The sequence below is a fragment of the Heterodontus francisci genome, chromosome 41 (genome assembly GCF_036365525.1).
Source record: "Heterodontus francisci isolate sHetFra1 chromosome 41, sHetFra1.hap1, whole genome shotgun sequence".
Lineage (NCBI taxonomy): Eukaryota > Metazoa > Chordata > Chondrichthyes > Heterodontiformes > Heterodontidae > Heterodontus > Heterodontus francisci.
In genome coordinates, this window is record NC_090411.1 from 10,083,024 (window position 1) to 10,106,240 (window position 23,217).

Below are 23,217 nucleotides of genomic sequence, written 5' to 3' on the forward strand. Positions count from 1 at the left end.
AGGAACATCCCGAAGGGGAAGGACTGGGACTAGCGAGGACAAATGGTATGGGAAGCAACAACTAATTTTTAGTAAAAAATGGGTGTAAGAATTGCTTCCATTAATGTGCGTAGCATTAAATCGACTACGCGATGTGTTTCAACCTTGGATTACCTTGCCAAGGTCAAAGCTGACCTACTGTTTCTGCAGGAGTGTGGAATACCACACCTCAGCACCTACAGGCAGTGGTCGCGATGGTGGTCCCACGGGCCATCGATCTGGTCGGGGGGTAATGACTGCCGTTCCTCCGGCCTGGGTATTCTGCTGCGGGGAGGTAACTTCACCATCTCCGAAGTTAAGGAGGTGGTGGGCGGCCGCCTCCTCGTAGCAGACGTGATGTACAACAACGCTCCGCTCCGGTTGATCAACGTGTACGCCCCGGTACAACGCAGCGAGCGGCTGACCGTCTTCCAGCAGCTCCCACTGCTGCTGGCGACGTCCAGGCCGGTCATCCTAGGCGGTGACTTCAACTGCATCATCGATGCGGCTGGACGATCCGGCAGTGACGACAGAAAACTGGACGCTACGTCCAGATTCCTCATAGAAACAGTTAAGGATGCCAAACTGCACGACGTCTTCAGCAAACCTGCAGACGGAGCGCAGCGCAGATACACATGGTCAAGATCGGACGGGTCTGCCCGTTCCAGGATTGACTTCCTGTTTGTTTCCCGTGCTGTCACGGTCGGATCCACCGACGTCAAGCCGGTGTTCTTCTCCGACCACTGCCTCTTACTGGCCGACTGTCACTTACAGGACGACCAGCGGGTTGGCAGAGGGACGTGGAAGCTCAATGCGACACTGCTGACCCCAGAGAACGTTGAGGAACCTAAAAGGGATTACAAAGGTTGGAGGACCGTGAAACCCCTCTTTGAGTCTCCAGTTCACTGGTGGGAAGCGATAAAGGAGAACATCAAGAGGTTCTTCATCCACAAAGGTGTTCAGAAGGCGAGAGAGAGACAGAGGGAACTGTCCCGACTCCAGAAAATTATGCAAAATCTACTCCGGTTGCAGTCAATGGGGGTCGAGGTCAAGGAGGACCTCCAAGAGGTGAAGAGCCAGCAGGCCTCGCTCTTTGCCAAGGAGGCCTCCAAGATCATCTTCCGGTCCAGAGTCCGCTCCATCGAGCAGGATGAGACGTGCTCGCGTTACTTCTTCCAAAAGGTACACAGAGAGAGCTCTGTTATCAGCAGCCTGAAGGAAGAAGATGGCTCGGTAACGTCTTCGCAGTCCGACATACTAAGGATCAGCAAATCCTTTTATGCTGGGCTGTATGACGCGAAGCCCACAGACAGCAGAGCCTCCCAGTCCTTCCTGTCATCTATCACAGAGGTCTTAGATGACAGCAGGAGGGAGGGACTGGACAAGCCGCTAACTCTGGACGAGCTGACAAAGGCCGTCGAGTCTTTCGAGGCGAGTAAAACTCCCGGGAGCGACGGCTTACCGGTCGAGTTGTACTCGGCCCTGTGGGACTGGGTCGGCCCGGACCTGCTGGAAGTATACGAGAGTATGCTCCTGGCCGGTAGCATGTCAGAATCCATGAGAAAAGGCATCATCACCCTCATTTACAAGCAGAAGGGGGAGAGGGTAGAAATCAGAAATTGGCGGCCCATCTCACTGCTTAATGTTGATTACAAGATTCTGTCCAAAGTCATAGCCAGTCGAGTCAAGTCTGCTCTGGAGCTGGTGATTCACCCCGATCAGACCTGTACTGTACCCGGCAGGAAGATCTCTGATAGCCTCGCGCTACTCAGGGATACGATCGCCTACGTACGGGACAGGAGGGTGGACACCTGCCTCATCAGCCTGGACCAGGAGAAGGCTTTTGACAGGATATCGCACACCTACATGATGGACGTGCTTTCCAAAATGGGGTTTGGGGAGGGAATCTGCAATTGGATCCAACTGCTCTACACAAACATCAGTAGCGCAGTCTCAATCAACGGGTGGGAATCTGAAAGTTTCCCGATCAAATCTGGAGTCAGACAGGGCTGTCCTCTTTCCCCGGTCTTGTTTGTTTGCTGTATTGAACCCTTTGCTGAGTCTATTAGGAAGGATGCGAGCATAAGAGGGGTGACAATCCCAGGCAGCGGAGGCACTCAGGTCAAAACCTCCCTGTACATGGATGACGTCGCCGTCTTCTGCTCGGATCCGCTGTCCGTGCGCAGACTGATGAGCATCTGCGACCAGTTCGAACTGGCCTCGGGAGCCAAAGTTAACCACGGCAAGAGCGAGGCCATGTTCTTTGGGAACTGGGCTGACTGATCCTTTGTCCCCTTCACCGTCAGGTCAGATTACCTGAAGGTGCTGGGGATATGGTTCGGAAGGGCCGGGGCGTGCACCAAAACATGGGAGGAGCGAGTAGCCAAGGTACGACAAAAGTTGGACATGTGGGGGCAGCGATCTCTCTCCATTGTGGGTAAGAACCTGGTCATCAGGTGCGAGGCGCTCACGTTGTTGCTCTACGTGGCGCAGGTCTGGCCCATACCCCACTCCTGCGCCGTGGCAGTCACCCGAGCCATTTTCCGCTTCGTCTGGGGATCTAAAATGGACCGGGTCCGGAGGGACACGATGTTCAAATCTCTGGACATGGGCGGGAAAAATGTACCCAACGTGGCCCTCATCCTGATGACCACCTTCGTGTGCGGCTGCATCAAGCTATGTGTAGATCCCCAGTACGCAAACTCCAAGTGTCACTACGTGCTGAGGTTCTATCTGTCCCCGGTGTTGCGAAGGATGGGCCTGGTCACATTGCCGCGGAACGCTCCGTGCAGTTGGGCGGCGCCGTACCACCTATCCTTCGTGGAGCAGTTTCTGCGGAAAAACACCTTTGACCACCGGTCCATCAGGCAGTGGTCTGCACGGAATGTCCTCAAGGCCCTACGGGAAAAGGAAACGGTGGATCCTGTCGGATGGTTCCCCGAGCAGACCGTCAAAGTCATTTGGCGGAATGCCTCATCACCAGAACTTTCAAACAAGCACCAAGACGTAGCTTGGCTGGTGGTGAGAAGGGCCCTCCCCGTCAGATCCTTCATGCACACCCGAAGTCTCGCCCCCTCCGCACAGTGCCCCCGCGTTGGCTGTGGTGGGGAAGAGACGGTCGCCCACCTCCTCCTGGAATGTGCCTTTGCAAAGCAGGTGTGGAAAGAGATGCAGTGGTTTTTGTCAAGGTTCATCCCAAGCAGCTCTGTAACACAGGAGTCTGTGCTCTACGGGCTGTTCCCAGGGACGCACACCGAGACAAACATCAACTGCTGCTGGAGGACTATCAATTCGGTGAAAGACGCCCTTTGGTCTGCCCGAAACTTGCTGGTCTTCCAGCGCAAAGAGTTGTCCACCGCCGAATGTTGCAGACTGGCACATTCCAAGGTCCAGGACTACGTGCTGAGGGACGCACTAAAGCTTGGGGCAGCCGCAGCAAAGGCTCAATGGGGAAAGACCACAGTGTAAGGTTCCCCCACCAAGCTGGACTGAGGGGCTGGATCCATGGGAAACCCCTCGAACTGTATCGTTAATATTCTGAATTGCTGTAAATGTAAAACTGTAATTGACATGACAATTGTGAAACGGAAGGGTTGGGAAGAAACTCATGACAGTATTGAAGGAAACTGATCTCCCTTGCAATGTTTGTATTTTTTGGTGCTGTTTGGAAACTGTTTGGCAATGTAATTTTTACAGATTTTTATGAATAAAGTATATTTTGGAAATAAAAAAAAAAGTATCTGTTCTTATCAGTTTAATATCTGATACGTCCCCTATCTGGGGACCAAATATTAAATTGATTTTTGGGACAGGGAGATGGAGCAGGGGCTTGCCCCGTCCACTCCATGCATCCACCTGGTATTGCAGTGTTTCCAGGAGCGGTGCAGCTTCCCCCCTCCATGGGGGCGAGACCCCTGCTGAAAAATAGAATTTGCAATAGTGACGGCGCTGCTGCTCGGCTGACTTTGCTGCAGTTTTCCCTGGGTGCTACGCTGCCCCTGTTGGATTGCCCTGCAGTTGCAGGCCGCCCTTTGCTGCCCAGCGCGCGCGGTTGTCTTTTTTCCTGCGCAATGCCTCGCGCAGAAGCGCGAGGAATGGCTGCGCGTGGCATGCACGCGTGCTTTCCTTTCTGCTTGCAAGGCCCGGCAACAAAAGGAGCTCTGGCTCAAAGACCGCCCGCCGTCGCCTCTTTCGCCCGAGGCTCGCCCACCCGGCGGCTACTTTGACGTAGAGGCCGCACGCCGGGCCTGACGCGCGCAGCAAACGCAGTTTTACGGCATTCGCTTCTCGGCCTTTTGGCTAAGATCAAGTGTAGTATCTGTTCTTATCAGTTTAATATCTGATACGTCCCCTATCTGGGGACCAAATATTAAATTGATTTTTGGGACAGGGAGATGGAGCAGGGGCTTGCCCCGTCCACTCCATGCATCCACCTGGTATTGCAGTGTTTCCAGGAGCGGTGCAGCTTCCCCCCTCCACGGGAGCGAGACCCCTGCTGAAAAATAGAATTCGCAATAGTGACGGCGCTGCTGCTCGGCTGACGTTGCTGCAGTTTTCCGTGGGTGCTACGCTGTTCCCTGTTGGATTGCCCCGCAGTTGCAGGCCGCCCCTTGCTGCCCAGCGCGCGCGGTTGTCTTTATTCCTGCGCAATGCCTCGCACAGAAGCGCAAGGAATGGCTGCGCGTGGCATGCACGCGTGCTTTCCTTTCTGCTTGCAAGGCCCGGCAACAAAAGGAGCTCTGGCTCAAAGACCGCCCGCCGTCGCCTCTTTCGCCCGAGGCTCGCCCACCCGGCGGCTACTTTGACGTAGAGGCCGCACGCCGGGCCTGACGCGCGCAGCAAACGCAGTTTTACGGCCATCGCTTCTCGGCCTTTTGGCTAAGATCAAGTGTAGTATCTGTTCATCCTGATGACCACCTTCGTGTGCGGCTGCATCAAGCTATGTGTAGATCCCCAGTACGCAAACTCCAAGTGTCACTACGTGCTGAGGTTCTATCTGTCCCCGGTGTTGCGAAGGATGGGCCTGGTCACATTGCCGCGGAACGCTCCGTGCAGTTGGGACGTGCCGTACCACCTATCCTTCGTGGAGCAGTTTCTGCGGAAAAACACCTTTGACCACCGGTCCATCAGGCAGTGGTCTGCACGGAATGTCCTCAAGGCCCTACGGGAAAAGGAAACGGTGGATCCTGTCGGAGGGTTCCCCGAGCAGACCGTCAAAGTCATTTGGCGGAATGCCTCATCACCAGAACTTTCAAACAAGCACCAAGACGTAGCTTGGCTGGTGGTGAGAAGGGCCCTCCCCGTCAGATCCTTCATGAACACCCGAAGTCTCGCCCCCTCCGCACAGTGCCCCCGCGTTGGCTGTGGTGGGGAAGAGACGGTCGCCCACCTCCTCCTGGAATGTGCCTTTGCAAAGCAGGTGTGGAAAGAGATGCAGTGGTTTTTGTCAAGGTTCATCCCAAGCAGCTCTGTAACACAGGAGTCTGTGCTCTACGGGCTGTTCCCAGGGACGCACACCGAGACAAACATCAACTGCTGCTGGAGGACTATCAATTCGGTGAAAGACGCCCTTTGGTCTGCCCGAAACCTGCTGATCTTCCAGCGCAAAGAGTTGTCCACCACCGAATGTTGCAGACTGGCACATTCCAAGGTCCAGGACTACGTGCTGAGGGACGCACTAAAGCTTGGGGCAGCCGCAGCAAAGGCTCAATGGGGAAAGACCACAGTGTAAGGTTCCCCCACCAAGCTGGACTGAGGGGCTGGATCCATGGGAAACCCCTCGAACTGTTTCGTTAATATTCTGAATTGCTGTAAATGTAAAACTGTAATTGACATGACAATTGTGAAACGGAAGGGTTGGGAAGAAACTCATGACAGTATTGAAGGAAACTGATCTCCCTTGCAATGTTTGTATTTTTTGGTGCTGTTTGGAAACTGTTTGGCAATGTAATTTTTACAGATTTTTATGAATAAAGTATATTTTGGAAATTAAAAAAAAAAAAAAAAAAGTATCTGTTCTTATCAGTTTAATATCTGATACGTCCCCTATCTGGGGACCAAATATTAAATTGATTTTTGGGACAGGGAGATGGAGCAGGGGCTTGCCCCGTCCACTCCATGCATCCACCTGGTATTGCAGTGTTTCCAGGAGCGGTGCAGCTTCCCCCCTCCACGGGAGCGAGACCCCTGCTGAAAAATAGAATTCGCAATAGTGACGGCGCTGCTGCTCGGCTGACTTTGCTGCAGTTTTCCGTGGGTGCTACGCTGCCCCCTGTTGGATTGCCCCGCAGTTGCAGGCCGCCCTTTGCTGCCCAGCGCGCGCGGTTGTCGTTATTCCTGCGCAATGCCTCGCGCAGAAGCGCGAGGAATGGCTGCGCGTGGCATGCACGCGTGCTTTCCTTTCTGCTTGCAAGGCCCGGCAACAAAAGGAGCTCTGGCTCAAAGACCGCCCGCCGTCGCCTCTTTCGCCCGAGGCTCGCCCACCCGGCGGCTACTTTGACGTAGAGGCCGCACGCCGGGCCTGACGCGCGCAGCAAACGCAGTTTTACGGCCATCGCTTCTCGGCCTTTTGGCTAAGATCAAGTGTAGTATCTGTTCTTATCAGTTTAATATCTGATACGTCCCCTATCTGGGGACCAAATATTAAATTGATTTTTGGGACAGGGAGATGGAGCAGGGGCTTGCCCCGTCCACTCCATGCATCCACCTGGTATTGCAGTGTTTCCAGGAGCGGTGCAGCTTCCCCCCTCCATGGGGGCGAGACCCCGGCTGAAAAATAGAATTCGCAATAGTGACGGAGCTGCTGACTTTGCTGCAGTTTTCCGTGGGCGCTACGCTGCCCCCTGTTGGATTGCTCCGCAGTTGCAGGCCGCCCTTTGCTGCCCAGCGCGCGCGGTTGTCTTTATTCCTGCGCAATGCCTCGCGCAGAAGCGCAAGGAATGGCTGCGCGTGGCATGCACGCGTGCTTTCCTTTCTGCTTGCAAGGCCCGGCAACAAAAGGAGCTCTGGCTCAAAGACCGCCCGCCGTCGCCTCTTTCGCCCTAGGCTCGCCCACCCGGCGGCTACTTTGTGGTAGAGGCCGCACGCCGGGCCTGACGCGCGCAGCAAACGCAGTTTTACGGCCATCGCTTCTCGGCCTTTTGGCTAAGATCAAGTGTAGTATCTGTTCTTATCAGTTTAATATCTGATACGTCCCCTATCTGGGGACCAAATATTAAATTGATTTTTGGGACAGGGAGATGGAACAGGGGCTTGCCCCGTCCACTCCATGCATCCACCTGGTATTGCAGTGTTTCCAGGAGCGGTGCAGCTTCCCCCCTCCATGCGGGCGAGACCCCTGCCGAAAAATAGAATTCGCAATAGTGACGGCGCTGCTGCTCGGCTGACTTTGCTGCAGTTTTCCCTGGGTGCTACGCTGCCCCCTGTTGGATTGCCCCGCAGTTGCAGGCCGCCCTTTGCTGCCCAGCGCGCGCGGTTGTCTTTTTTCCTGCGCAATGCCTCGCGCAGAAGCGCGAGGAATGGCTGCGCGTGGCATGCACGCGTGCTTTCCTTTCTGCTTGCAAGGCCCGGCAACAAAAGGAGCTCTGGCTCAAAGACCGCCCGCCGTCGCCACTTTCGCCCGAGGCTCGCCCACCCGGCGGCTACTTTGACGTAGAGGCCGCACGCCGGGCCTGACGCGCGCAGCAAACGCAGTTTTAGGGCCATCGCTTCTCGGCCTTTTGGCTAAGATCAAGTGTAGTATCTGTTCTTGTCAGTTTAATATCTGATACGTCCCCTATCTGGGGACCAAATATTAAATTGATTTTTGGGACAGGGAGATGGAGCAGGGGCTTGCCCCGTCCACTCCATGCATCCACCTGGTATTGCAGTGTTTCCAGGAGCGGTGCAGCTTCCCCCCTCCATGGGGGCGAGACCCCTGCTGAAAAATAGAATTTGCAATAGTGACGGCGCTGCTGCTCGGCTGACTTTGCTGCAGTTTTCCCTGGGTGCTACGCTGCCCCCTGTTGGATTGCCCTGCAGTTGCAGGCCGCCCTTTGCTGCCCAGCGCGCGCGGTTGTCTTTTTTCCTGCGCAATGCCTCGCGCAGAAGCGCGAGGAATGGCTGCGCGTGGCATGCACGCGTGCTTTCCTTTCTGCTTGCAAGGCCCGGCAACAAAAGGAGCTCTGGCTCAAAGACCGCCCGCCGTCGCCTCTTTCGCCCGAGGCTCGCCCACCCGGCGGCTACTTTGACGTAGAGGCCGCACGCCGGGCCTGACGCGCGCAGCAAACGCAGTTTTAGGGCCATCGCTTCTCGGCCTTTTGGCTAAGATCAAGTGTAGTATCTGTTCTTATCAGTTTAATATCTGATACGTCCCCTATCTGGGGACCAAATATTAAATTGATTTTTGGGACAGGGAGATGGAGCAGGGGCTTGCCCCGTCCACTCCATGCATCCACCTGGTATTGCAGTGTTTCCAGGAGCGGTGCAGCTTCCCCCCTCCACGGGGGCGAGACCCCTGCTGAAAAATAGAATTCGCAATAGTGACGGCGCTGCTGCTCGGCTGACTTTGCTGCAGTTTTCCGTGGGCGCTACGCTGCCCCCTGTTGGATTGCCCCGCAGTTGCAGGCCGCCCTTTGCTGCCCAGCGCGCGCGCGTCTTTTTTCCTGCGCAACGCCTCGCGCAGAAGCGCGAGGAATGGCTGCGCGTGGCATGCACGCGTGCTTTCCTTTCTGCTTGCAAGGCCCGGCAACAAAAGGAGCTCTGGCTCAAAGACCGCCCGCCGTCGCCTCTTTCGCCCGAGGCTCGCCCACCCGGCGGCTACTTTGACGTAGAGGCCGCACGCCGGGCCTGACGCGCGCAGCAAACGCAGTTTTACGGCCATCGCTTCTCGGCCTTTTGGCTAAGATCAAGTGTAGTATCTGTTCTTATCAGTTTAATATCTGATACGTCCCCTATCTGGGGACCAAATATTAAATTGATTTTTGGGACAGGGAGATGGAGCAGGGGCTTGCCCCGTCCACTCCATGCATCCACCTGGTATTGCAGTGTTTCCAGGAGCGGTGCAGCTTCCCCCCTCCATGGGGGCGAGACCCCTGCCGAAAAATAGAATTCGCAATAGTGACGGCGCTGCTGCTCGGCTGACTTTGCTGCAGTTTTTCGTGGGCGCTACGCTGCCCCCTGTTGGATTGCCCCGCAGTTGCAGGCCGCCCTTTGCTGCCCAGCGCGCGCGGTTGTCGTTATTCCTGCGCAATGCCTCGCGCAGAAGCGCGAGGAATGGCTGCGCGTGGCATGCACGCGTGCTTTCCTTTCTGCTTGCAAGGCCCGGCAACAAAAGGAGCTCTGGCTCAAAGACCGCCCGCCGTCGCCTCTTTCGCCCGAGGCTCGCCCACCCGGCGGCTACTTTGACGTAGAGGCCGCACGCCGGGCCTGACGCGCGCAGTAAACGCAGTTTTACGGCCATCGCTTCTCGGCCTTTTGGCTAAGATCAAGTGTAGTATCTGTTCTTATCAGTTTAATATCTGATACGTCCCCTATCTGGGGACCAAATATTAAATTGATTTTTGGGACAGGGAGATGGAGCAGGGGCTTGCCCCGTCCACTCCATGCATCCACCTGGTATTGCAGTGTTTCCAGGAGCGGTGCAGCTTCCCCCCTCCATGGGGGCAAGACCCCGGCTGAAAAATAGAATTCGCAATAGTGACGGAGCTGCTGACTTTGCTGCAGTTTTCCGTGGGCGCTACGCTGCCCCCTGTTGGATTGCTCCGCAGTTGCAGGCCGCCCTTTGCTGCCCAGCGCGCGCGGTTGTCTTTATTCCTGCGCAATGCCTCGCGCAGAAGCGCAAGGAATGGCTGCGCGTGGCATGCACGCGTGCTTTCCTTTCTGCTTGCAAGGCCCGGCAACAAAAGGAGCTCTGGCTCAAAGACCGCCCGCCGTCGCCTCTTTCGCCCTAGGCTCGCCCACCCGGCGGCTACTTTGTGGTAGAGGCCGCACGCCGGGCCTGACGCGCGCAGCAAATGCAGTTTTACGGCCATCGCTTCTCGGCCTTTTGGCTAAGATCAAGTGTAGTATCTGTTCTTATCAGTTTAATATCTGATACGTCCCCTATCTGGGGACCAAATATTAAATTGATTTTTGGGACAGGGAGATGGAACAGGGGCTTGCCCCGTCCACTCCATGCATCCACCTGGTATTGCAGTGTTTCCAGGAGCGGTGCAGCTTCCCCCCTCCATGCGGGCGAGACCCCTGCCGAAAAATAGAATTCGCAATAGTGACGGCGCTGCTGCTCGGCTGACTTTGCTGCAGTTTTCCCTGGGTGCTACGCTGCCCCCTGTTGGATTGCCCCGCAGTTGCAGGCCGCCCTTTGCTGCCCAGCGCGCGCGGTTGTCTTTTTTCCTGCGCAATGCCTCGCGCAGAAGCGCGAGGAATGGCTGCGCGTGGCATGCACGCGTGCTTTCCTTTCTGCTTGCAAGGCCCGGCAACAAAAGGAGCTCTGGCTCAAAGACCGCCCGCCGTCGCCACTTTCGCCCGAGGCTCGCCCACCCGGCGGCTACTTTGACGTAGAGGCCGCACGCCGGGCCTGACGCGCGCAGCAAACGCAGTTTTAGGGCCATCGCTTCTCGGCCTTTTGGCTAAGATCAAGTGTAGTATCTGTTCTTATCAGTGCTTATTTGATTGAGAAGAGACCATGATCATTGCCTTTTGATCCTGGGGAAGCTTTGAGTAAAATGGCTATAACCAATTTTCGAGCTTCGGGCCAGGGAGTGCGCAACACCGTTCGGGTGGTCGTGAAGGACACGGAAGGAGATGCACCGGTCGATCGCACCTTCTTCATCAAGAAAATTCTCTTCGATTGCTGCGGATTTCAAGCGACGGATGTCTTTTGCCTGCAGGATTTCCCCAGCAGTGGATACTTCGACGTGACGTTCCGGAACGTGGCGGGATGCATCAAGTTCCTGAAGGCGTTCAAGGAGAAAGGGGACCGGGCTCCACTGTCGATCCTCACAGCGGAGCCGCTCTTCACGCTTCCGTCACAGCGGGACCGGGTGGTGACGATTCACCTCTACAACCCCCATGTTCCGGTGGTGGATGTACTCACCTTTCTCGCCAGGTACGTCGAGGTGGCCGGCAGCAGCACTGATGTCAAGGACCCCTTTGGGATCTGGACCAGCAAGCGGCAGGTCGAGGTGACCTTGAAGGTAGATCCCAGTCAAGCCATCATCCACCCTCCCTCCAGCTTCGCTATCGGGGGAAGTCGAGGCTTCTTGGTCTACGCTGGGCAGCCCAGAATTTGTCGCACCTGTGGCAAATCTGGTCACATGGCAGCCAACTGCAGCACGGTTGTTTGCAAGAACTGCAAGGAGGAAGGCCATCAGACCAAGGACTGTAAGCAGACTAAGTGTTGCAATTTGTGCGGTGCGGCAGGCCATCTCTACAAGACCTGCCCCAAACGTTGTCTCAGCTATGCTCAGGCGGCAAGGTCCAAGGAATGGCAGGGCGAAGGTTCGACGACGGCGTCCGCTGTTCGAAAGGAGACCAGCAACCTTCTCCGCAGTGAGGAACTTCAACCTGAGAAGGAAGGGGAGGCGGCTGAAACCAACGACCCAGCACCTACCCAGCGCCCGGAAACCCCTCCTCCACAGACAGAATCAATGGAGGAGGAGGCAGCAGATGGACAAACAGGTCAGTGGCAAGTGGTCCAGAGGAAAACCACAAAGAAAAAACATCCCAAAGCCACCACCCAAACCAGTGGCAAGAGGAGGCTCTCTTCTGAATCAGACTGCAACAACTCCTCTTCACTGGACGGGGAAATGCTGGAACGACAGCCCCTTCAAAAGAGGCGGCAGAACTCCGAGATGGATGATCAAGCATCCCAGCGCCCGGGCACTGGAAGCTGTGATGGGCCCGGCGTGCCCCAACCCCAATTCCCCACACGTAACGACGTGGCCAACGCATCTCAGCTCCGGGACACCGGGAGCAAAGACACGTCTGGCGCACCTGAGCTCCGGGAGACCGGGAGCTGTGATGTTTTCGAGGAGGAACAGATGGAAGCAGCTGAGGACAACCCAATCCTCTCTGCCTACAAGACCCCCCCGATGTCACCCGAGCGGCACAAACCCTGCAGGAAAAATCAGGAGGGGTTTCTGAGCCCAACCAACGTGAAACTGCTTGCGCATACGATGGGTATGCAGGAACATCCCGAAGGGGAAGGACTGGGACTAGCGAGGACAAATGGTATGGGAAGCAACAACTAATTTTTAGTTAAAAATGGGTGTAAGAATTGCTTCCATTAATGTGCGTAGCATTAAATCGACTACGCGATGTGTTTCAACCTTGGATTACCTTGCCAAGGTCAAAGCTGACCTACTGTTTCTGCAGGAGTGTGGAATACCACACCTCAGCACCTACAGGCAGTGGTCGCGATGGTGGTCCCACGGGCCATCGATCTGGTCGGGGGGTAATGACTGCCGTTCCTCCGGCCTGGGTATTCTGCTGCGGGGAGGTAACTTCACCATCTCCGAAGTTAAGGAGGTGGTGGGCGGCCGCCTCCTCGTAGCAGACGTGATGTACAACAACGCTCCGCTCCGGTTGATCAACGTGTACGCCCCGGTACAACGCAGCGAGCGGCTGACCGTCTTCCAGCAGCTCCCACTGCTGCTGGCGACGTCCAGGCCGGTCATCCTAGGCGGTGACTTCAACTGCATCATCGATGCGGCTGGACGATCCGGCAGTGACGACAGAAAACTGGACGCTACGTCCAGATTCCTCATAGAAACAGTTAAGGATGCCAAACTGCACGACGTCTTCAGCAAACCTGCAGACGGAGCGCAGCGCAGATACACATGGTCAAGATCGGACGGGTCTGCCCGTTCCAGGATTGACTTCCTGTTTGTTTCCCGTGCTGTCACGGTCGGATCCACCGACGTCAAGCCGGTGTTCTTCTCCGACCACTGCCTCTTACTGGCCGACTGTCACTTACAGGACGACCAGCGGGTTGGCAGAGGGACGTGGAAGCTCAATGCGACACTGCTGACCCCAGAGAACGTTGAGGAACTCAAAAGGGATTACAATGGTTGGAGGACCGTGAAACCCCTCTTTGAGTCTCCAGTTCACTGGTGGGAAGCGATTAAGGAGAACATCAAGAGGTTCTTCATCCACAAAGGTGTTCAGAAGGCGAGAGAGAGACAGAGGGAACTGTCCCGACTCCAGAAAATTATGCAAAATCTACTCCGGTTGCAGTCAATGGGGGTCGAGGTCAAGGAGGACCTCCAAGAGGTGAAGAGCCAGCAGGCCTCGCTCTTTGCCAAGGAGGCCTCCAAGATCATCTTCCGGTCCAGAGTCCGCTCCATCGAGCAGGATGAGACGTGCTCGCGTTACTTCTTCCAAAAGGTACACAGAGAGAGCTCTGTCATCAGCAGCCTGAAGGAAGAAGATGGCTCGGTAACGTCTTCGCAGTCCGACATACTAAGGATCAGCAAATCCTTTTATGCTGGGCTGTATGACGCGAAGCCCACAGACAGCAGAGCCTCCCAGTCCTTCCTGTCATCTATCACAGAGGTCTTAGATGACAGCAGGAGGGAGGGACTGGACAAGCCGCTAACTCTGGACGAGCTGACAAAGGCCGTCGAGTCTTTCGAGGCGAGTAAAACTCCCGGGAGCGACGGCTTACCGGTCGAGTTGTACTCGGCCCTGTGGGACTGGGTCGGCCCGGACCTGCTGGAAGTATACGAGAGTATGCTCCTGGCCGGTAGCATGTCAGAATCCATGAGAAAAGGCATCATCACCCTCATTTACAAGCAGAAGGGGGAGAGGGTAGAAATCAGAAATTGGCGGCCCATCTCACTGCTTAATGTTGATTACAAGATTCTGTCCAAAGTCATAGCCAGTCGAGTCAAGTCTGCTCTGGAGCTGGTGATTCACCCCGATCAGACCTGTACTGTACCCGGCAGGAAGATCTCTGATAGCCTCGCGCTACTCAGGGATACGATCGCCTACGTACGGGACAGGAGGGTGGACACCTGCCTCATCAGTCTGGACCAGGAGAAGGCTTTTGACAGGATATCGCACACCTACATGATGGACGTGCTTTCCAAAATGGGGTTTGGGGAGGGAATCTGCAATTGGATCCAACTGCTCTACACAAACATCAGTAGCGCAGTGTCAATCAACGGGTGGGAATCTGAAAGTTTCCCGATCAAATCTGGAGTCAGACAGGGCTGTTCTCTTTCCCCGGTCTTGTTTGTTTGCTGTATTGAACCCTTTGCTGAGTCTATTAGGAAGGATGCGAGCATAAGAGGGGTGACAATCCCAGGCAGCGGAGGCACTCAGGTCAAAACCTCCCTGTACATGGATGACGTCGCCGTCTTCTGCTCGGATCCGCTGTCCGTGCGCAGACTGATGAGCATCTGCGACCAGTTCGAACTGGCCTCGGGAGCCAAAGTTAACCACGGCAAGAGCGAGGCCATGTTCTTTGGGAACTGGGCTGACCGATCCTTTGTCCCCTTCACCGTCAGGTCAGATTACCTGAAGGTGCTGGGGATATGGTTCGGAAGGGCCGGGGCGTGCACCAAAACATGGGAGGAGCGAGTAGCCAAGGTACGACAAAAGTTGGGCATGTGGGGGCAGCGGTCTCTCTCCATTGTGGGTAAGAACCTGGTCATCAGGTGCGAGGCGCTCACGTTGTTGCTCTACGTGGCGCAGGTCTGGCCCATACCCCACTCCTGCGCCGTGGCAGTCACCCGAGCCATTTTCCGCTTCGTCTGGGGATCTAAAATGGACCGGGTCCGGAGGGACACGATGTTCAAATCTCTGGACAAGGGCGGGAAAAATGTACCCAACGTGGCCCTCATCCTGATGACCACCTTCGTGTGCGGCTGCATCAAGCTATGTGTCGATCCCCAGTACGCAAACTCCAAGTGTCACTACGTGCTGAGGTTCTATCTGTCCCCGGTGTTGCGAAGGATGGGCCTGGTCACATTGCCGCGGAACGCTCCGTGCAGTTGGGCGGCGCCGTACCACCTATCCTTCGTGGAGCAGTTTCTGCGGAAAAACACCTTTGACCACCGGTCCATCAGGCAGTGGTCTGCACGGAATGTCCTCAAGGCCCTACGGGAAAAGGAAACGGTGGATCCTGTCGGATGGTTCCCCGAGCAGACCGTCAAAGTCATTTGGCGGAATGCCTCATCACCAGAACTTTCAAACAAGCACCAAGACGTAGCTTGGCTGGTGGTGAGAAGGGCCCTCCCCGTCAGATCCTTCATGCACACCCGAAGTCTCGCCCCCTCCGCACAGTGCCCCCGCGTTGGCTGTGGTGGGGAAGAGACGGTCGCCCACCTCCTCCTGGAATGTGCCTTTGCAAAGCAGGTGTGGAAAGAGATGCAGTGGTTTTTGTCAAGGTTCATCCCAAGCAGCTCTGTAACACAGGAGTCTGTGCTCTACGGGCTGTTCCCAGGGACGCACACCGAGACAAACATCAACTGCTGCTGGAGGGCTATCAATTCGGTGAAAGACGCCCTTTGGTCTGCCCGAAACCTGCTGGTCTTCCAGCGCAAAGAGTTGTCCACCACCGAATGTTGCAGACTGGCACATTCCAAGGTCCAGGACTACGTGCTGAGGGACGCACTAAAGCTTGGGGCAGCCGCAGCAAAGGCTCAATGGGGAAAGACCACAGTGTAAGGTTCCCCCACCAAGCTGGACTGAGGGGCTGGAACCATGGGAAGCCCCTCGAACTGTATCGTTAATATTCTCAATTGCTGTAAATGTAAAACTGTAATTGACATGACAATTGTGAAACGGAAGGGTTGGGAAGAAACTCATGACATTATTGAAAGAAACTGATCTCTTTTGCAATGTTTGTATTTTTTCGTGCTGGTTGGAAACTGTTTGGCAATGTAATTTTTACAGATTTTTATGAATAAAGTATATTTTGGAAATAAAAAAAAAAAAATCGGTTGTCCACCACCGAATGTTGCAGACTGGCACATTCCAAGGTCCAGGACTACGTGCTGAGGGACGCACTAAAGCTTGGGGCAGCCGCAGCAAAGGCTCAATGGGGAAAGACCACAGTGTAAGGTTCCCCCACCAAGCTGGACTGAGGGGCTGGAACCATGGGAAGCCCCTCGAACTGTATCGTTAATATTCTGAATTGCTGTAAATGTAAAACTGTAATTGACATGACAATTGTGAAACGGAAGGGTTGGGAAGAAACTCATGACATTATTGAAAGAAACTGATCTCTTTTGCAATGTTTGTATTTTTTCGTGCTGTTTGGAAACTGTTTGGCAATGTAATTTTTACAGATTTTTATGAATAAAGTATATTTTGGAAAAAAAAAAGTATCTGTTCTTATCAGTTTAATATCTGATACGTCCCCTATTTGGGGACCAAATATTAAATTGATTTTTGGGACAGGGAGATGGAACAGGGGCTTGCCCCGTCCACTCCATGCATCCACCTGGTATTGCAGTGTTTCTAGGAGCGGTGCAGCTTCCCCCCTCCATGGGGGTGAGACCCCTGCTGAAAAATAGAATTCGCAATAGTGACGGCGCTGCTGCTCGGCTGACTTTGCTGCAGTTTTCCCTGGGCGCTACGCTGCCCCCTGTTGGATTGCCCCGCAGTTGCAGGCCGCCCTTTGCTACCCAGCGCGCGCGCGTGTCTTTTTTCCTGCGCAATGCCTCGCGCAGAAGCGCAAGGAATGGCTGCGCGTGGCATGCACGCGTGCTTTCCTTTCTGCTTGCAAGGCCCGGCAACAAAAGGAGCTCTGGCTCAAAGACCGCCCGCCGTCGCCTCTTTCGCCCGAGGCTCGCCCACCCGGCGGCTACTTTGACGTAGAGGCCGCACGCCGGGCCTGACGCGCGCAGCAAATGCAGTTTTACGGCTATCGCTTCTCGGCCTTTTGGCTAAGATCAAGTGTAGTATCTGTTCTTATCAGTGCTTATTTGATCTTCAGTGGACGGGGAAATGCTGGAACGACAGCCCCTTCAAAAGAGGCGGCAGAACTCCGAGATGGATGATAAAGCATCCCAGCCCCCGGGCACTGGAAGCTGTGATGGGCCCAGCGTGCCCCAACCCCAATGCCCCACACGTAACGACGTGGCCAACGCATCTCAGCTCCAGGACACCGGGAGCAAAGACACGTCTGGCGCACCTGAGCTCCGGGAGACCGGGAGCTGTGATGTTTTCGAGGAGGAACAGATGGAAGCAGCTGAGGACAACCCAATCCTCTCTGCCTACAAGACCCCCCCGATGTCACCCGAGCGGCACAAACCCTGCATGAAAAATCAGGAGGGGTTTCTGAGCCCAACCAACGTGAAACTGCTTGCGCATACGATGGGTATGCAGGAACATCCCGAAGGGGAAGGACTGGGACTAGCGAGGACAAATGGTATGGGAAGCAACAACTAATTTTTAGTAAAAAATGGGTGTAAGAATTGCTTCCATTAATGTGCGTAGCATTAAATCGACTACGCGATGTGTTTCAACCTTGGATTACCTTGCCAAGGTCAAAGCTGACCTACTGTTTCTGCAGGAGTGTGGAATACCACACCTCAGCACCTACAGGCAGTGGTCGCGATGGTGGTCCCACGGGCCATCGATCTGGTCGGGGGGTAATGACTGCCGTTCCTCCGGCCTGGGTATTCTGCTGCGGGGAGGTAACTTCACCATCTCCGAAGTTAAGGAGGTGGTGGGCGGCCGCCTCCTCGTAGCAGACGTGATGTACAACAACGCTCCGCTCCGGTTGATCAACGTGTACGCCCCGGTACAACGCAGCGAGCGGCTGACCGTCTTCCAGCAGCTCCCACTGCTGCTGGCGACGTCCAGGCCGGTCATCCTAGGCGGTGACTTCAACTGCATCATCGATGCGGCTGGACGATCCGGCAGTGACGACAGCAAACTGGACGCTACGTCCAGATTCCTAGTAGAAACAGTTAAGGATGCCAAACTGCACGACGTCTTCAGCAAACCTGCAGACGGAGCGCAGCGCAGATACACATGGTCAAGATCGGACGGGTCTGCCCGTTCCAGGATTGACTTCCTGTTTGTGTCCCGTGCTGTCACGGTCGGATCCACCGACGTCAAGCCGGTGTTCTTCTCCGACCACTGCCTCTTACTGGCCGACTGTCACTTACAGGACGACCAGCGGGTTGGCAGAGGGACGTGGAAGCTCAATGCGACACTGCTGACCCCAGAGAACGTTGAGGAACTCAAAAGGGATTACAAAGGTTGGAGGACCGTGAAACCCCTCTTTGAGTCTCCAGTTCACTGGTGGGAAGCGATTAAGGAGAACATCAAGAGGTTCTTCATCCACAAAGGTGTTCAGAAGGCGAGAGAGAGACAGAGGGAACTGTCCCGACTCCAGAAAATTATGCAAAATCTACTCCGGTTGCAGTCAATGGGGGTCGAGGTCAAGGAGGACCTCCAAGAGGTGAAGAGCCAGCAGGCCTCGCTCTTTGCCAAGGAGGCCTCCAAGATCATCTTCCGGTCCAGAGTCCGCTCCATCGAGCAGGATGAGACGTGCTCGCGTTACTTCTTCCAAAAGGTACACAGAGAGAGCTCTGTTATCAGCAGCCTGAAGGAAGAAGATGGCTCGGTAACGTCTTCGCAGTCCGACATACTAAGGATCAGCAAATCCTTTTATGCTGGGTTGTATGACGCGAAGCCCACAGACAGCAGAGCCTCCCAGTCCTTCCTGTCATCTGTCACAGAGGTCTTAGATGACAGCAGGAGGGAGGGACTGGACAAGCCGCTAACTCTGGACGAGCTGACAAAGGCCGTCGAGTCTTTCGAGGCGAGTAAAACTCCCGGGAGCGACGGCTTACCGGTCGAGTTGTACTCGGCCCTGTGGGACTGGGTCGGCCCGGACCTGCTGGAAGTATACGAGAGTATGCTCCTGGCCGGCAGCATGTCAGAATCCATGAGAAAAGGCATCATCACCCTCATTTACAAGCAGAAGGGGGAGAGGGTAGAAATCAGAAATTGGCGGCCCATCTCACTGCTTAATGTTGATTACAAGATTCTGTCCAAAGTCATAGCCAGTCGAGTCAAGTCTGCTCTGGAGCTGGTGATTCACCCCGATCAGACCTGTACTGTACCCGGCAGGAAGATCTCTGATAGCCTCGCGCTACTCAGGGATACGATCGCCTACGTACGGGACAGGAGGGTGGACACCTGCCTCATCAGCCTGGACCAGGAGAAGGCTTTTGACAGGATATCGCACACCTACATGATGGACGTGCTTTCCAAAATGGGGTTTGGGGAGGGAATCTGCAATTGGATACAACTGCTCTACACAAACATCAGTAGCGCAGTGTCAATCAACGGGTGGGAATCGGAAAGTTTCCCGATCAAATCTGGAGTCAGACAGGGCTGTCCTCTGTCCCCGGTCTTGTTTGTTTGCTGTATTGAACCCTTTGCTGAGTCTATTAGGAAGGATGCGAGCATAAGAGGGGTGACAATCCCAGGCAGCGGAGGCACTCAGGTCAAAACCTCCCTGTACATGGATGACGTCGCCGTCTTCTGCTCGGATCCGCTGTCCGTGCGCAGACTGATGAGCATCTGCGACCAGTTCGAACTGGCCTCGGGAGCCAAAGTTAACCACGGCAAGAGCGAGGCCATGTTCTTTGGGAACTGGGCTGACCGATCCTTTGTCCCCTTCACCGTCAGGTCAGATTACCTGAAGGTGCTGGGGATATGGTTCGGAAGGGCCGGGGCGTGCACCAAAACATGGGAGGAGCGAATAGCCAAGGTACGACAAAAGTTGGGCATGTGGGGGCAGCGATCTCTCTCCATTGTGGGTAAGAACCTGGTCATCAGGTGCGAGGCGCTCACGTTGTTGCTCTACGTGGCGCAGGTCTGGCCCATCCCCCACTCCTGCGCCGTGGCAGTCACCCGAGCCATTTTCCGCTTCGTCTGGGGATCTAAAATGGACCGGGTCCGGAGGGACACGATGTTCAAATCTCTGGACATGGGCGGGAAAAATGTACCCAACGTGGCCCTCATCCTGATGACCACCTTCGTGTGCGGCTGCATCAAGCTATGTGTAGATCCCCAGTACGCAAACTCCAAGTGTCACTACGTGCTGAGGTTCTATCTGTCCCCGGTGTTGCGAAGGATGGGCCTGGTCACATTGCCGCGGAACGCACCGTGCAGTTGGGCGGCGCCGTACCACCTATCCTTCGTGGAGCAGTTTCTGCGGAAAAACACCTTTGACCACCGGTCCATCAGGCAGTGGTCTGCACGGAATGTCCTCAAGGCCCTACGGGAAAAGGAAACGGTGGATCCTGTCGGATGGTTCCCCGAGCAGACCGTCAAAGTCATTTGGCGGAATGCCTCATCACCAGAACTTTCAAACAAGCACCAAGACGTAGCTTGGCTGGTGGTGAGAAGGGCCCTCCCCGTCAGATCCTTCATGCACACCCGAAGTCTCGCCCCCTCCGCACAGTGCCCCCGCGTTGGCTGTGGTGGGGAAGAGACGGTCGCCCACCTCCTCCTGGAATGTGCCTTTGCAAAGCAGGTGTGGAAAGAGATGCAGTGGTTTTTGTCAAGGTTCATCCCAAGCAGCTCTGTAACACAGGAGTCTGTGCTCTACGGGCTGTTCCCAGGGACGCACACCGAGACAAACATCAACTGCTGCTGGAGGACTATCAATTCGGTGAAAGACGCCCTTTGGTCTGCCCGAAACTTGCTGGTCTTCCAGCGCAAAGAGTTGTCCACCACCGAATGTTGCAGACTGGCACATTCCAAGGTCCAGGACTACGTGCTGAGGGACGCACTAAAGCTTGGGGCAGCCGCAGCAAAGGCTCAATGGGGAAAGACCACAGTGTAAGGTTCCCCCACCAAGCTGGACTGAGGGGCTGGAACCATGGGAAGCCCCTCGAACTGTATCGTTAATATTCTCAATTGCTGTAAATGTAAAACTGTAATTGACATGACAATTGTGAAACGGAAGGGTTGGGAAGAAACTCATGACATTATTGATAGAAACTGATCTCGCTTGCAATGTTTGTATTTTTTCGTGCTGTTTGGAAACTGTTTGGCAATGTAATTTTTACAGATTTTTATGAATAAAGTATATTTTGGAAATAAAAAAAAAAAAAAAATTTGATTGAGAAGAGACCATGATCATTGCCTTTTGATCCTGGGGAAGTTTTGAGTAAAATGGCTATAACCAATTTTCGAGCTTCGGGCCAGGGAGTGCGCAACACCGTTCGGGTGGTCGTGAAGGACAAGGAAGGAGATGCACCGGTCGATCGCACCTTCTTCATCAAGAAAATTCTTTTCGATTGTTGCGGATTTCAAGCGACGGACGTCTTCTGCCTGCAGGATTTCCCCAGCAGTGGATACTTCGCCGTGACGTTCCGGAACGTGGCGGGATGCATCAAGTTCCTGAAGGCGTTCAAGGAGAAAGGGGACCGGGCGCCACTGTCGATCCTCACAGCGGAGCCGCTCTTCACGCTTCCGTCACAACGGGACCGGGTGGTGACGATTCACCTCTACAACCCCCATGTTCCGGTGGTGGACGTACTCACCTTTCTCGCCAGGTACGTCGAGGTGGCCGGCAGCAGCACTGATGTCAAGGACCCCTTTGGGATCTGGACCAGCAAGCGGCAGGTCAAGGTGACCTTGAAGGTAGATCCCAGTGGAGCCATCATCCACCCTCCCTCCAGCTTCGCTATCGGGGGAAGTCGAGGCTTCTTGGTCTACGCTGGGCAGCCCAGAGTTTGTCGCACCTGTGGCAAATCTGGTCACATGGCAGCCAACTGCAGCACGGTTGTTTGCAAGAACTGCAAGGAGGAAGGCCATCAGACCAAGGACTGTAAGCAGACTAAGTGTTGCAACTTGTGCGGTGCGGCAGGCCATCTCTACAAGACCTGCCCCAAACGTTGTCTCAGCTATGCTCAGGCGGCAAGGTCCAAGGAATGGCAGGGCGAAGGTTCGACGACGGCGTCCGCTGTTCGAAAGGAGACCAGCAACCTTCTCCGCAGTGAGGAACTTCAACCTGAGAAGGAAGGGGAGGCGGCTGAAACCAACGACCCAGCACCTACCCAGCGCCCGGAAACCCCTCCTCCACAGACAGAATCAATGGAGGAGGAGGCAGCAGATGGACAAACAGGTCAGTGGCAAGTGGTCCAGAGGAAAACCACAAAGAAAAAACATCCCAAAGCCACCACCCAAACCAGTGGCAAGAGGAGGCTCTCTTCTGAATCAGACTGCAACAACTCCTCTTCACTGGACGGGGAAATGCTGGAACGACAGCCCCTTCAAAAGAGGCGGCAGAACTCCGAGATGGATGATCAAGCATCCCAGCGCCCGGGCACTGGAAGCTGTGATGGGCCCGGCGTGCCCCAACCCCAATTCCCCACACGTAACGACGTGGCCAACGCATCTCAGCTCCGGGACACCGGGAGCAAAGACACGTCTGGCGCACCTGAGCTCCGGGAGACCGGGAGCTGTGATGTTTTCGAGGAGGAACAGATGGAAGCAGCTGAGGACAACCCAATCCTCTCTGCCTACAAGACCCCCCCGATGTCACCCGAGCGGCACAAACCCTGCAGGAAAAATCAGGAGGGGTTTCTGAGCCCAACCAACGTGAAACTGCTTGCGCATACGATGGGTATGCAGGAACATCCCGAAGGGGAAGGACTGGGACTAGCGAGGACAAATGGTATGGGAAGCAACAACTAATTTTTAGTTAAAAATGGGTGTAAGAATTGCTTCCATTAATGTGCGTAGCATTAAATCGACTACGCGATGTGTTTCAACCTTGGATTACCTTGCCAAGGTCAAAGCTGACCTACTGTTTCTGCAGGAGTGTGGAATACCACACCTCAGCACCTACAGGCAGTGGTCGCGATGGTGGTCCCACGGGCCATCGATCTGGTCGGGGGGTAATGACTGCCGTTCCTCCGGCCTGGGTATTCTGCTGCGGGGAGGTAACTTCACCATCTCCGAAGTTAAGGAGGTGGTGGGCGGCCGCCTCCTCGTAGCAGACGTGATGTACAACAACGCTCCGCTCCGGTTGATCAACGTGTACGCCCCGGTACAACGCAGCGAGCGGCTGACCGTCTTCCAGCAGCTCCCACTGCTGCTGGCGACGTCCAGGCCGGTCATCCTAGGCGGTGACTTCAACTGCATCATCGATGCGGCTGGACGATCCGGCAGTGACGACAGAAAACTGGACGCTACGTCCAGATTCCTCATAGAAACAGTTAAGGATGCCAAACT

The 23,217-nt window shown here is 55.1% G+C and overlaps 9 non-coding genes and 5 pseudogenes across 9 annotated transcripts; all 14 read left to right on the forward strand.

The window, feature by feature from the left end:
- The first annotated feature begins 3,731 nt into the window (after positions 1-3,731).
- LOC137354202 (U2 spliceosomal RNA) lies at positions 3,732-3,910 on the forward strand (annotated as a pseudogene).
- A 387-nt stretch (positions 3,911-4,297) lies between these two features.
- LOC137353752 (U2 spliceosomal RNA) lies at positions 4,298-4,488 on the forward strand. Its single transcript, XR_010969904.1, has one exon. It is a non-coding gene; the product is annotated as a U2 spliceosomal RNA (small nuclear RNA).
- Positions 4,489-4,876: 388 nt separating this feature from the next.
- Positions 4,877-4,937, forward strand: LOC137354813 (U2 spliceosomal RNA; annotated as a pseudogene).
- Positions 4,938-5,994: 1,057 nt separating this feature from the next.
- LOC137354227 (U2 spliceosomal RNA) lies at positions 5,995-6,182 on the forward strand. Its single transcript, XR_010970325.1, has one exon. It is a non-coding gene; the product is annotated as a U2 spliceosomal RNA (small nuclear RNA).
- Positions 6,183-6,570: 388 nt separating this feature from the next.
- Positions 6,571-6,761, forward strand: LOC137355197 (U2 spliceosomal RNA). The gene has a single exon (XR_010970834.1). It is a non-coding gene; the product is annotated as a U2 spliceosomal RNA (small nuclear RNA).
- Positions 6,762-7,141: 380 nt separating this feature from the next.
- On the forward strand, positions 7,142-7,332 carry LOC137355034 (U2 spliceosomal RNA). The gene has a single exon (XR_010970679.1). It is a non-coding gene; the product is annotated as a U2 spliceosomal RNA (small nuclear RNA).
- Positions 7,333-7,720: 388 nt separating this feature from the next.
- LOC137353803 (U2 spliceosomal RNA) lies at positions 7,721-7,911 on the forward strand. The gene has a single exon (XR_010969955.1). It is a non-coding gene; the product is annotated as a U2 spliceosomal RNA (small nuclear RNA).
- A 388-nt stretch (positions 7,912-8,299) lies between these two features.
- On the forward strand, positions 8,300-8,490 carry LOC137355199 (U2 spliceosomal RNA). The gene has a single exon (XR_010970835.1). It is a non-coding gene; the product is annotated as a U2 spliceosomal RNA (small nuclear RNA).
- Positions 8,491-8,876: 386 nt separating this feature from the next.
- Positions 8,877-9,067, forward strand: LOC137355201 (U2 spliceosomal RNA). The gene has a single exon (XR_010970837.1). It is a non-coding gene; the product is annotated as a U2 spliceosomal RNA (small nuclear RNA).
- A 388-nt stretch (positions 9,068-9,455) lies between these two features.
- Positions 9,456-9,646, forward strand: LOC137355202 (U2 spliceosomal RNA). Its single transcript, XR_010970838.1, has one exon. It is a non-coding gene; the product is annotated as a U2 spliceosomal RNA (small nuclear RNA).
- Positions 9,647-10,026: 380 nt separating this feature from the next.
- On the forward strand, positions 10,027-10,217 carry LOC137355035 (U2 spliceosomal RNA). Its single transcript, XR_010970680.1, has one exon. It is a non-coding gene; the product is annotated as a U2 spliceosomal RNA (small nuclear RNA).
- Positions 10,218-10,605: 388 nt separating this feature from the next.
- On the forward strand, positions 10,606-10,714 carry LOC137354661 (U2 spliceosomal RNA; annotated as a pseudogene).
- A 5,595-nt stretch (positions 10,715-16,309) lies between these two features.
- On the forward strand, positions 16,310-16,484 carry LOC137354234 (U2 spliceosomal RNA; annotated as a pseudogene).
- Positions 16,485-16,872: 388 nt separating this feature from the next.
- Positions 16,873-16,973, forward strand: LOC137354726 (U2 spliceosomal RNA; annotated as a pseudogene).
- The last annotated feature ends 6,244 nt before the right edge of the window (positions 16,974-23,217 follow it).